Source organism: Sinocyclocheilus grahami, unplaced genomic scaffold (genome assembly GCF_001515645.1).
Source record: "Sinocyclocheilus grahami isolate Dianchi unplaced genomic scaffold, SAMN03320097.WGS_v1.1 scaffold530.1, whole genome shotgun sequence".
NCBI classification, from domain to species: Eukaryota; Metazoa; Chordata; class Actinopteri; order Cypriniformes; family Cyprinidae; genus Sinocyclocheilus; species Sinocyclocheilus grahami.
The window spans coordinates 79843-89089 of NW_015505709.1; the positions used below are offsets into that span (position 1 = coordinate 79843).

At 40.9% G+C, this 9247-nt stretch overlaps 1 protein-coding gene across 1 annotated transcript in view; it reads right to left on the bottom strand.

Moving 5' to 3' along the window:
* LOC107555281 (neurexin-3b-beta-like) overlaps positions 1-9247 on the bottom strand; it is a 49718-nt gene that overhangs the window by 39592 nt on the left and 879 nt on the right. The gene's annotated exons all lie outside the window — the stretch shown is intronic.

Sequence of the window (9247 nt, forward strand, 5' to 3'; positions counted from 1 at the left end):
TGGTTGTCTTGTTTTAATTGTGATATACTATAGCTGTTCACATGATTAACTTTGATTGGTAACAGGTGTAATCAATTGGAACTCTGTTTGAATCTGAGTACTTACTGAGCTGTTGCCTTTGCATGTATGTGTGTTTGCCTGACGAAGGTCTTCGAACGAAACGTTGTTATTTTTAACTTTTTTGAATAAAGGGTGAATAACAGTGTGCATATCTTTTTTCTATTATTAAAAACAATGAAAAGACATCATTGCAGCAAGCATTATATTTTACTTCTCTCTCTTATTTCTCAAGGGCAGCAGACTGGGGACTGAAATGTCAGGTTTGTTTTTCTATTCAAGTTTATTTATGGTGGCTGACTCTTCATACATCTACCCTCTCCAGCTTCTCATGGGCCATCACAGATCATCATCGTCTGTGGACGCTCGCCTTCTGCTCGCTCATCAGCACCTTCCTCTATCCCACAATTCTGATTTATGAACACACTTGTTCCCGCCTTCTCTTTCTCTCCCAGCCTGGACACTCTGGCAGTGTTGTATTTCACCCCACATGCACGCACAACGTTAATCAGAGTGGATCGGTGCCTCGATAAAATAATTCCTGTCACAAAGCAAGGGTTATGAAAGCATAGCACTGATTGAGTTTGCAGTGCTCAGTGAGAGGACGGGCTCTAACTATTATTGAATTTGACAGGCTAATGAAACAGAATTCAGCTGGAGCCTGGAAGAGCGCCTCCGTACTAGGATAGAGAGGATGCTGTCAGGAAATAACATCTGTACTAATCAGCTCATAGTTTGAGTGAGAGACACTTGCCACCAAAATAGTGAATATGTTTTGGGATGCTGGTATGCTAGCATTCCCATTATCATCTTAGCGTGATTTAGCCAAGTGAGATTACATTACTACCAATCAATCTATGATGCCAACCCCTCAGAGTACCTCAGATGATGCCAACCATGAAACAACATACAGAACTACAAAATGTTGCTATAAGTTTGATTGCATCATATAATAATTGCTGTTAATAGTGTTCATCATCTGTTTGATTATGTCTTTAATTGATTTTTCCGTACATTTCTGCCATATGTACATTAACTGACAGTCACCACTGATAAGCTACCACTAAATATTGTAGAAACTTAATTTGCTGTAAAGTTGCTTTGCAACGATTTGTATTGTCAAAAGCGCTATACAAATAAACTTGAATTGAATTGAACTAAATCAATCACATTTTAGGGTAAGAACTAAAATTGCTGTATATTTTAAATAATTAATTTTAAAGAGCATGCCTCAAGGTGGAGCTGGATGCTGCTGAAAATTATGTCGTAATTAGAAAATCAATAATGCGGTCTCTATTTGACCCGATTTTTGTTTCCGAGTTGTTACTGAATTTTGAATTCAGTACAAAAATCACGTCAAGCATAATCATAGCCAATCATTGTTTACATTATCGATCACTGGTGTCACTTCAGAGTTCTCATGCACATCCCCTAGTAAACAGTAATATGTAGCCTATATGCCTGTTCACACCAAGGACGATAACTATAATGATAACGATAAAAATATAGTTCCAAAAATCATTTTAAATATTAAAGAATAGCAGAGTCCACACCTATACCACAGCTATAACGATAACGGCACAGAGAAACAATACCGTTGGAATCACTTTCAGAAAGTTTTTTTTCCAGCTGATAAATGATCAAAACATTGACAGCCAATCAGAATCAATCCTGCTATAACAAGCTTGAGAATTTAAAGTGACAGATGAGCGTGCTCTTGGAATAAACAGATGATATCATCTGCTGGTGTGGACGCTAATATAGTTATCTTTACAGTTATCGTTCTTGGTGTGAACGGGCTTTATATGTAGCTAGTGTTATGAATAAATTTGTTATGTTTTTATTAACAATAGTTATTTACAATAAAATAACATACTTTTCAGGAATTAAATTTGTTCTTAAGTTTTTGTGTTTAGTACATCTTAAGAAAAAAGATAAAATAATATTCTTAAGAAATTTTTTTGGGAATACAAAATATTCTTAACTTTATTATTAAATTAGAAAATGAGAAGAAAATAGAAGTTAAAAAGAATTTTGCATGAATCCGGCCCTGAGATCTGTATTTGATTGTTTAGACTGGAAAAACTTTCAGGGGTAGGGGTTAGAATTTAGGGTAGGAGGTTGGGTGAGATTATGTGTAAAGTTGAGGGTTAGGATTGGGGTTGGAGTTTTAAAGGTAAACTTTTAGCATTTCTCAGATATCGCTTACTGCACCTTTAATTAGGGCTAGATTTCAATGTATCTTTTGCTCTATGTTAGGTTTAGTTCAATCATGATAACTCTCAGAACATTTTAGCATGGTGATGGATATGACAATGTTTATGTATTTGGTCTTGGCGGAACAGATCTGCTACGCTGCTGCTGAATTGCTGCTGCTGTTGGTTATTGCTGTAGTTGTAGATTATTGCTGCTGCTGCAAGCAAGTGCAGGAACTTGCTACTGCCAATGCATATGGCGAAACGGCATAAAGACATACTGCTGCTGCACAGATAGCATATAAAATAACCCCGTAACAGATCTATACAGGTGGAGCTGGGGAAGGTGGAGGGTTTCAGAGAACTCTGAAAACGCACTGCAGGAATCTCAAGTGAATACTAGCCAGCCATATAAATGCAAGGCAGTAAGCTCTGGCTGCATATGCAGCATGAACCAATCAGCTTGTGCCAAGTCGTTTAACTCTCTGAATATCATCAGTTACGTTAACACCCCGTCAGAATGTGCCATCTAGAGTTTCATGACTGAACTATATATTTGTTTGTAAATACATTTGGTAAATACATTTTGTAAAAATCAGCAGATTAATCTGCGAATTAATTTGAGAATATCAGATGGATTCTCAAAATGTGCTTAATTCAGAATTTTTTTGCAGGTTAGCAGAATGGCAAAAGCTAGACCAGCCAGGACCAGCACAGAAATGTATTCTCAAAGGAATTGTCATAGTGCTGTTATGATGGTGCTGTATCACAGGATACTGAGCAGCCAACTGACAGTTAATTCAGACGTGATCCTGTCAGATCAGAGGGTCCTCACCTCCCATAGTTCCTTACTGCTGTTCACTACAGTTTCCCAGAGTGTGAAATCACAGCAGAGGTTTGACAGATGAGTTCGTGCATGACCAGTCGCAGAAGTGGTGTCAGAGGACAGGCTAGTTCAGACCATAACAGCTCAGAAATTACTTTCTGTCCACACAGAGCACTATAGAGATGCCACTAATGTTCCACCTACTGTCTGTGACCACAGCTAAAATACGAGGCCAATACAAAAGCAATTCCAGACAGCCTAGAGTGAACTAAGCTTCAGAACAACAAAGCGTATTCTGTTTAAGTAAAGGGTAGACTTAACAATGACACATGTTGTGTTAATGTAAAAGTCTAGAATCTAGCAGAACAAACATCAGATTATGGCTCTCTTTCAAAAACTTGTGCTTCTTAGCTGTCTACTCCCTGTAAGAGCACTATCATAGCTAAAATGGTACATCATAAGTGACTGATTTGAAACATAGACAGCAACTCTGTCCATCATAAAATACACATATGGATAGAAATAGTTACGAGACGTAAACATAATGATGTTAATAATTACTTGGGTAAGAGTTAAACAATCCAATGAAAAGACCTTGGATCTGATTTAGAACAAGCAAGATAATAATGTTGGTGAAGTTCTTGAAACTTGTATTACAATAGGGATGTTTTCTCCCCATTATGACCACACGTGAGAGGCGGTGTGTCAAAATCTTGATGTAACTCTTCAAAATAAACAAATTAAAATGCCATTAAATTAAAAGTTTTTCAGAAGATAAACTGACAGTATTATATCACTAACCAAAATGCATGTAAAGGGAACTGCTTTGTGAACATAAAGGCAACTAAATTCAGAGTTCCTCCAGGGAACTTCTTGACAATGATGAGCCTGTTTTCGCAATGATATCAAATCTACTGTCCCTTGCTGGTGTACTTTACAAAAAACTATTTCACAGCTGGCTAAATCCAATTTTGTCACAAAATCTCCATGCCATAATTAAACTTATTTTGGGAGCAAAATATTTCTCATTTTGTGTGGAATTCTTTCTCCACTCCTCATTTCCCCATTCTCTCACAGAACACATGAAGTCGTGAGGGACTAGATGCGAGGTGGTCAAGAATGTTCAGAGTGCTGAAGTGATAGAGATTGTGCAATGAGGTCATGTCATATTTAATAACTGTAATGGCCTGTACTAGGAGCACCCTGGTGAGTACAGTGTCATCAATGCAACGCATCAAAAATATTCAGCTATTTCTCTAACGCCAGTGTCTACTAGAAACCAAAGCCCAGGAAGATGAGTGGGTGGAGGATATAGCACTGTGAATAGCCAGACACTCTTGTGCCTCGTTTTCTCGAAGAAGGTCTGTTTCAAATGTTCACTTTCACCTCTACAATCTGAAAACTTCCAGAAACAAATATCCACTATCACTCTACTGCATTCATTCATTCCCAACAAGATAGCCATCTCAGTGCCGGAAGCACTTGTTTCGATCTGGTCACTTCTGATCTGGATTATCATGCCAGATCTTGGCTTTGACAGACGGACACGAGAAAAGCTTGTATTACAAAGAATCGATGCCATCAGGCCGTATCCCTGTCAAAGGCCTGCCACGAGTCTTTTTGCTCAAGCCTGTCTTCTGGGACAGTCGGAAGAAAAAGCAAGATCAGAATGATATGCATTGTTGTCTGGCTAATATCACCTTCACTGAGTGTCCTTCAGGAGTGTGAATATGTAACACTGCATGGTAGATGTGAGAATTCATGGCATTGGCATTGCAGAATTCATTCTTCATTCCTCAACCCTAAACATATTTTGGATAAAATCTGGATAAGATCTAATATTGATATTTGTGGAGTGTGGTCATAATGTATTTGTCTTCTAAAGTCAACATTATTTTCTGCTTTCTGGATAGAAGAGCCATAGAAAAATAATACCTGTAATTTCCTTCGCACTACACTAGGTGGGGAGGTTAATGAAATTCCAGCACCAATACAAACACAGATAAAATCTGCTTTATCAAGATTTTTTTATTCAGAAAAAAAAGAAAAACAAAACCTTAAACTGGCGAAATATATAATTATTCATTTTCAGAAAATCTATATTACAGTAAAGTAATCCTATTTTGTTACTCCTTAGGCAAAAAGATTTTTCTTCCTAAAAAATTTAGGAATATTATACATTTAAATTAAACATCATTCTGAAGATGTACAAATCATGCATAACAGTTGCAATTTGAAAGTTGCAATTCCGTACTATTTTGTACAGTGTGGCTCACTGCAAATATTACATTTACATCATTAATTCCACATCGGTAGAGCAGTGAGTGCAAAGGTGAAAATTTTTTTCTAGGGATGTGAAGTGTATTCATCATTCATCGACCTCAAATATGGCTTATTATCTGAAATATGTAAGTAGTAGCAACTTTACATGGCCACTCAATCTAATGTTAACCTAGAAAAATGCGCGCTATTCAAGTGTCTGTGCGCAGTGTGAAAGCTGAACAGTAGCGCACTCACAGCATGCCAGATGGAGGCGCCAGTGCAGTCACTTGCTCTTAAAATACTCTGTTATTTTGGTCATACAGATAAGAGTAATACATCTTTCGAATCTGTAAAGCCTCTACATTTATTTGTGTGCACTCACTATAACAACAAAACATTACGCTTTTGTAAAATAAAAAATAAAAAAGCAAACAGGATGCGCTATCTGCGGTCTCGGCCTCTGTGAACTTGAGCACGAAACTCCATGTATACTTGCCTTATAGACATGAAAAATATATCTATAGAGAGTGAAATGTCTACTTTCAAATGAAACAATTCAAATCTGAAAAAAATATATATATATATTCTCAGATTATGTAATCCGTTTCAGGGCTCCAGACTGCGACCAAATGGTCGCATTTTGCGGCCATTTTTTCTGCCTGTGCAACAAAATTTTGTGTGCGGTCGCACTGGCGCGACCACCGCATTGTTCAACTCATAAGCGCTGCCATTTCTGTTGCATAAGTGAAACATAAAACGGCAAATGAAACAGAAAGCATAACGAAACTGCGCTACTCGTTTGAACTGCTCAGCGCTTAGAGAGTAGAGCCTGGTTTATACTCGCCGCGTCAGCACGAGCGCGAATGTGCGCGCAGCTAAAACTTTAGCTTGGTTTTCAAGCTAAAGTAAAGTAAAACACCGCTTCTTAAACCAGAGAAGGTGAACATGTTGGTATTCTTGTGGGGAAAAAAAACATGCAAGCACTGTCACTGACAGCAAGTTTAGTTTTACTTTTCTTTTTGTTTTCATTTTGAAAAGCTTATTATCTTTGCTGTTTACCTCAAGTTACACTATGGAGGCTCTCTTTTATTATTATTATTTTTTATTTGATTCCTCAGTGTTTGCCAAACGTTCTTTAATTTATTAGTCTGTATAGAATATAACATGTGGTGCATGCCATGCCTCATGTTATTCGTTTTTGTTAATAAACGTTTTTTAAGCTAGTTTGTCATTGTATCTTACTGTTTCATTGTTGTTGTGCTTTTTAATTAAGAATAACAATGAATCCATCTTTTGTTTTAGTCTTAACAAGTGAAAGGTGTGTAGATGTATGTAAGCAAAACAGACAACTATCTTTTCTTGTAAAACGTGACAACAAGATCGCGAATTCGAAGTGAAAGCACCCCAAGCCTGGCTTATAACATAGTAAAAGAGGAACTTCCGTTCACAAAATTCAAATTACAAATAATAGCCTACTGATGAAAAAGAACGGGTTGAATGTTAACCACTTTTGTTTCCATATAACTATAAACTATGATAAAAGCATGCATTGATTAATCCGATGTTGTAGTGCAAAAAAATAAAATAAAATAAAAAAAATATTGCGACCAAATCATGTGCTTGTGCGACCAACTGAGAAAGTTAGTCGCAAAAGAGCGACCAGTGGGGAAAATTTGTCTGGAGCCCTGCGTATGAAACTTGCATGCAGGCACATCCACTACTGTGGAGATGACGAGTCAGTGTCGCCGAATTCATCTCTTAAGCCGAAAACGTACTAGGTTACTAACGTAACCTCGGTTCCTTGAGATACGGGAACGAGTACTGCGTCTGTTAGACGCATATGGGAAAAAAGCCTTTTTTCTCCTGAACTGAAGCCTATTTCATTCACACAGTGAAACTGCACGGCCATTGGTTCGTGCAGGGCTCTAAAAACGAACTAATGGCGCGGCAGCGGAGCTGCACGAGCCTATGGCGATGAAGCCTGCCAAAGCCCGCCAGAATGGGCAGGGCATCTGGCTATATCTGCTTCTGGCGCTCGCCACAGGATTCTCAGGTTTACTTCGACTGAAGCGACGACTGAGTCGTGCAGCTACATACCATGGCCAGCAATGCAGTACTTGTTCCCGTATCTCAGGGAACCGAGGTTACGTTAGTAACCGAGTACGTTCCCTTTCGATACTTCACTCGTACTGCGTCTGCTAGACGCATATGGGAACAGTTCCATCACGCCGTGCTAATGTAGTGGAACGACTAAAGGTATAACTTCCATAAGCAACCAATGCTTATAGAGAAGTCAACAATAACCCAAAGCTAAAGCGGGCTGAGCTTTCTAGGTCACACCTGGCCTGGTAAATCGTTCCAGAGTATACACGTAAATTCGACACCCAGGGGTCGAGAGCTAACAGGTGAACAATACCAGAGAACTTGGGCGCGGCACGGCCAAGGGCTCTCTGTCATGTCTGTTTACGCAGCGCGTGCCATTTCAAGCAGAAAGGATCCTGGCCTGTAAGGTTCGATGCCTCTAGTCGAGTGGGCCCGTACTCCAATGGGGCATTGGAGGCCCAAGGAAGAGTATGCTAGGGAGATGACGTCTGCTATCCATCTAGAGAGTCTTTGCTTCATAACCAGAAACCCCTTGGTGGGGTTACCAAAGCTGACAAAGTGTTGTTCTGATCGCCTATAGGGAGCGGAACACTCAATATAGATTCTCAACGCCCTGACGGGGCAGAGCAGAGATAGCTCTCTGTCCTCTTCAGTTGGAGGAAGTGCGGAGAGCGTAATGACCTGTGCTCTGAACGGAGTGGAGAGCACTTTAGGTACATAACTGTGCCTCGGTTTCAGGATGACTTTAGAGTCGTTAGGTCCGAATTCCAGACAGGCAGGGCTAATTGAGAGCGCCTGCAGGTCTCCTATTCGCTTTACTGATGCTAGTGCTAGAAGCAGAGCAGTCTTTAGCGATAGCGACCTAATGTTGGCGGCTTGTAGTGACTCAAAAGCGGGGCCCTTCAGGGCCCTCAACACAGTGGGCAGGTCCCATGAAGGGACGGTAGGGGGACGAGGTGGATTCAGCCTCCTTGCACCCTTCAGGAAGCGGATGACCACGCTATTTCTCTAGCCTCCGAAATTGTGTTTAAGACTCGCTCTGGGAGGCACAAAGGCTCCCGTTGAGCGGCCAGAGATGCAGGGCCCATAGGTTGGGCCGAGGATGTCATAATGTCCCGTTCGCTTGAGAGAGGAGATCCCGTCTCAGTGGAACAGGCCAAGGGGCCGCTATCAGTAGCTGAGTCAGCTCTGATAGCCACAGCTGGTTCATCCACAGGGGGGCTACCAGGAGAACCCTGTGTTTTTGTTCCCTCACTCGCCTGACTACCTGTGGGATCAGAGCAATCGGGGGGAATGCATAAAGAAGGAGGTTGGGCTAATCGTGGGCCAACGCGTCCTTGGTCTTTGAGAAATAAAATTGCCAGTGAGAGTTGTCTTCTGAGGCGAAGAGGTCTACCTCGGCCTTGCCGAATATCTCCCAGATTTTCTGAACCGTTTGCGGATGGAGCGTCCACTCTTCTGAGGGGACATTGCTCCTTGATAACATGTCCGCTCCCCGGTTGAATATGCGCTGCCTTTAGCGAGCGCAGGTTGGGTTGAGCCCACTCTAAGAAGCGCTCCACTAGCATGAAGAGGCGCTTAGAAGAGAGGCATCCCTGGCGATTTATGTAGGACACAACCAATGCAGGCGTCCGTGACGCCATGCATGGAATGGAACCTGTGGTTTCAACCAGCACTGAAGGGGGAGCATACGCAGCAGACCCAACTGTAACACTGGAGATGCTGCTGCCATGAGGCCCAGCAACCTTTGAAACGCTTTGAGCGGGCGAGCGGTACCGATCTTGAAGGAGGTCGCCAGCCTCCG